Source organism: Fragaria vesca, linkage group LG3 (genome assembly GCF_000184155.1).
Source record: "Fragaria vesca subsp. vesca linkage group LG3, FraVesHawaii_1.0, whole genome shotgun sequence".
Classification (NCBI taxonomy): Eukaryota; Viridiplantae; Streptophyta; class Magnoliopsida; order Rosales; family Rosaceae; genus Fragaria; species Fragaria vesca.
Genome location: NC_020493.1, coordinates 7,599,089 through 7,604,014, shown reverse-complemented (window position 1 = coordinate 7,604,014; position 4,926 = coordinate 7,599,089). Strand labels below are relative to the sequence as shown.

Genomic DNA, 4,926 nt, shown 5'->3' with positions numbered 1-4,926 from the left:
AACTGCCAAGCTCAGATAGCAAACAATAACCTCCATTTATGAACAGATACAGAAAGAAAGCAGTGGAGGCTAGAAGTCATCAAATTATAACGATACAGGGAAGCGCCGCAGTTGGATAACTGATGACCAACCATATGTCTACTTAACCATTCATCAGTAAATTTCATGGATAATTTGGCCATCTCTTCAGTTTCTATCTACTTCATACTAATTTTGACAACTCTGCCTAATCCGCTTATGAGGACTAGTAATCTGGAGTTTAACCAATTTCATGACTAGCAGTCAGAAAATTGTACGGACACTAAAGCATACAGAGAAACCCTGATGTCAATAACAATATCTTAGAGCAAGTTCACCCGTTGGGTCATCATTGGGGGATGACCTGGGTCATAGGTGTGACCTGGGTCACTCTAGGTCATTGAAATTAGGTAGAAGTTTCCACCCGTGGATTATATTTCTAGGTCGCCACGTGGTATATATTTACAATATTATATTTCATGTTAGGTTTTTAATTACAAATCATGATTTTAGATGTAAATAATTAGTAAATATTAAACATAATATGAATATATAACGTAAGTAAAGGTTATTATTACAATCACCATGAAGTAGAATTTTATATTACTTTTTAATTGTAAATGAGGATTTTACATAATTAGAATATTAACATAAACATAATTGAATTTAGGTTATGTTAATGTTACAAAAATATAAATAAGGGTTCCCACATTAATATATATTTATTTACATTTAGTTAACTAAGAAATACGGTAGTCAAATACCTCCAATGCTAAAAACAATTATTGATCCAAGTCAATTGCAGGTGTGGGAGTGTGGGACGCGCGCCCATCAGCTTCATTCATTGGTTCGTGCAGTGACACGCGCCTTTGGGAGAGTGACAGCCCAGCATTGTTCAAGTGGTCCTGTCGCTGACGTCAGCCACGTTTTGGGCTTCGGCTGATGTGGCTTGGGGTTAACCTGGGTCATCAAAGTCATGACTTGGGTTATGGTGGTGACCCAAAGAGATGACCCAATGATAGTTGGGGTGAGAAATTTTTCATGGGTGGAAGCAAAAAAACTTAGGCCGGGTCATTATGCCTATGTGGCCCATGACCTGGGTCATGAAATGTTAAACAAGTGGACTTGCTCTTATATACCTCTATAACCTAGCCTAACAGGCCTAACGATGCTTCTAACCTCTGAAATAGAAATAACCCTAAATCCACTTGATTAGAATCAAATTTCAAAGAGTTGTTTGGTATGCAGTATGTACTCTCTTGCTCATAAGATTTGTGCCATATCAATCTCTTCAAGAGTTTCTATGTGCTCACTCACAAAAGCGTACCTACACACGGGTTACGATGGGTTACAGCCCATCTTAGATTTTGAGAAAACATTCATATGTTGCATATTTATAATTAAAAAATAGTTAAATTATGAAAACCAGCCCACCCCAAATTTCTTTATGTAATTGAACTTAGTCCATATGATTTTTTTTATTTGATTACATATATATTGTTTATTTTATTAAAAGCAGTTGCTCTATTAGTATATTTTAGGTCAACTTTCTTTTCTTTATTTCTTTTTCTTTGTCGTTGTATACGTCTCCTTTCTCTTCTACCGAAGCAGCTAAGCTAAGTGCCAAGTTTTCTCTCTTTAATCTGCAGGTATGATTCTTAGTTATATTGGTCATCCTCTTGGAGGGTCTTGTACGTGTCATATGACCTAGTTCTCAAATCTCAATTGATTAATGCCTTGATCAAATTTAGTCCCAATATCTCATCATCTCAAATCTCAATTGATTAATGCCTTGATAGTCTTAATATCCCATCATCCCATCGCACTGTGTTTCTATCGATATTCTAATTCTAACCTCAATTGCTTGCTTACTAATTTTAAGTCAAGTGCCAAGCTTTCTCTCTTTAATCTGCATGTATGATTCTTAGTTATATCGGTCATCCTCTTGGAGTCTTGTACGTGTTGCTTACTAATTTTAAGTCAAGTGCCAAGCTTTCTCTCTTTAATTTGCAGGTATGATTCTTAGTTATATCGGTCATCCTCTTGGAGTCTTGTACGTGTCATATGACCTAGTTCTCAAATCTCAATTGATTAATGCCTTGGTCAAATTTAGTCCCAATATCCCATCATCTCAAAATCTCAATTGATTAATGCCTTGATAGTCTCAATATCTCATCATCCCATCACACTTTATTTCTATTGATATTCTAATTCTTTTCTCAATTATTTGCTTACTAATTCTAAGCCAAGTGCCAAGTTTTCTCTCTTTAATCTGCATGTATGATTCTTAGTTATATCGGTCATCCTCTTGGAGTCTTGTACGTGTCATATGACCTAGTTCTCAAATCTCAATTGATTAATGCCTTGATCAAATTTAGTCCCAATATCCCATCATCTCAAATCTCAATTGATTAATGCCTTGATAGACTCAATATCCCATCATCCCATCACACTGTATTTCTATTGATATTCTAATTCTAATCTCAATTGTTTGCTTATTTTATTGTAGATGACTAATGCTAATGATGTGTATATATATAGATATATAGTTGTAATAGTACCAACATTTGTTTCATAGTTATTAGATTGTGTTTTTTCGTCTAGTTAGGTTTAAAGATTACACACTCGTTTACTGTATTGTTAGAGCGGTGATTGTGTGCTTAGTTATTAGCTTTTGTTTCTATTCAAGAGCGTAGGGTTCAATTTGAGTAGGTATGTTCTTTTATCTTTAACTTTTATTATCGAATTTCTATAAAATGTTATAATATTGATTTCTTAATGATCAGTTAACTATATGATTATTTGATATATTTTTAATCTAAAATGTGATATGTAAAATATAGAAGAAAAAAATTAAAGAACTTTAAGAAATTTAATGATCAGTTAACTATGTGATTATTTGATATGTTTTTAATTTAAAATGTGATATGTAAAATATAGAAGAAAACAAATTAAAGAACTTTAAGAAAAAAAATTTATCCCACCCCAACCTAAAATCCTAGGTCCACCATTGCTCACTCACAAAGCTGGTTTGGAAAGAAATGCAAAGCAATGCAGAATTTTAAAGAAGCTAGAAACTATTCTACGTATTGCAATACTGCATAGCTCTACAACAGACTCTTGGACATATGCCCTTCAAGATTCAGAAGCAGCATGCGAGAGCTTGTTGATCTGGGTCGGGTCGAACTAAACCAATTCTACTTTTTTTTTTTTTTAAAACGGTGGACCCTACATCCCGTGAAAGCCCACATCACGTGGACCGCCTAGACCTACCTTGTCTCCTCTTGGGCCGGAGGAATTATTTTTCTTTTCTGGTTTTTTTTTTAGCAAATCACATATACATCCTCCAAAAGGATTTGAAATACAAATAAATCCATTTGTGTTGTTGTTAAACAAATAAGGATAGTTTTTAACAATTAAGGACAATCTTTTCTCTGCATGTCATGTGTCATGATTTAATTTACCAAACTAACCCTACACTAATTAAATATGCTTTTAGAAGAAAACAGTCTCTCATTTTGAGATTTTTCAGTAAATGGAATATAGTAGCAGGTTTTTAATACCTTAGTGTATTAGCAGTTAATTCCAGTAGAAGTAGTAGCAAGAGTTAACATCCTAATAGAAGTAGTAGCAGGGGTACCGGTTAACACCCCAGTAGTAATAACAGTTAATTCCAGTAGACGTAGTAGCAGGGGTTAACATCCCAGTAGTATTAGTAGTTAATTCCAGTAGAAGTAGTAGCAGGGGTTAACATTCCAGTAGAAAATAGTAGCAGAGGTTAACATCCCACTAGAAGTAATAGCAGATTTTCAGTGGCTTAGCTAATGTAATAGCATGTTTTGCTAGAAAGCTACACTTCCAACAGATGTAGTAGCAAGGTTTTAGTGGTTCAGCTAGTGCAGTAGCAATTTCAGTAAGTGCAGTAGCATGTTTTCAATGGCTCACGTAGTAGCATCACATATCAACAACACACACAGTAGCAACACACATCAACAACATGCAGTGGCAGCATACAACAATAGCGCACGCAGTAGCAGCACACAACAACACACAACAACACACATCAATGAAGACTAGATAATGAAGGTTAACTCTGCCACTGTCTTATCCTCCACTTCTGCTACTGCCTTCTCCTGCTCCAGACTGAAAGGCTCTGCTATTGTCTACTGGAAGGCTCTGCTACTGTTGCCGATTATTAGGAAGCTGCTACTGTTACTGTTGATGCTACTGCTTATTAAAACGTATTTCTACTGGCTGCTACTGTTAACCACAGAGCTGCTACTGCCGACTGAGATCCAAATCTACTTTCCTCCCTTACCTTTCTTAGTATACTTCAACAGTGGAATAACACCACCAAAGCACCTCCAGTAGCAATAACTTCATTCCTCCACACATTAATTAACCATACAATCATAGCACCCAAATGAATTCAATTATCAACAATTATAAAACCAAACTGAAAATGAACATCCACCTGTAGATCTATCCCTGCAATCATCGACATCCACAACCTCCAGAACATCGTCGTAACTAAGATCTACAAGCACGCCTATGTCACCCAATGCTCGATCGAGCATGGATAACTCGAAGCATTCGAGAGCGACAATTCATGGCCTTTGAAGTGGTTGATCTCCTTGAGAAAATGCGATCCGCCGCACCAGATCGGTGAAGCATCAACGACATCGTTGATGAGTTGCAGAAGCTCTGATTTGCGGTGGTCGTCGCCGGTGGCAACTCCGTCGAAGGCATATGGAAGAAGAGAGTGGAGAAGAGGCAAGCCATTGATTCTGATTCCGAGTTTTCGAATCAAAACCATAGCTTAGAATCAGAGAGAGAGAGAGAGAGAGAGAGAGAGAGAGAGAGAGAGAGAGAGAGAGAGAGAGAGAGAGAGAGAGAGAGAGAGAGAGA

The 4,926-nt window shown here is 36.4% G+C and overlaps 1 non-coding gene across 1 annotated transcript; it reads left to right on the top strand.

Moving 5' to 3' along the window:
- The first annotated feature begins 2,555 nt into the window (after nt 1-2,555).
- On the top strand, nt 2,556-4,731 carry LOC101302910. Its single transcript, XR_184212.1, has 2 exons — nt 2,556-2,730; nt 4,161-4,731. It is a non-coding gene; the product is annotated as an uncharacterized LOC101302910 (transcript).
- Nucleotides 4,732-4,926: the final 195 nt, after the last annotated feature.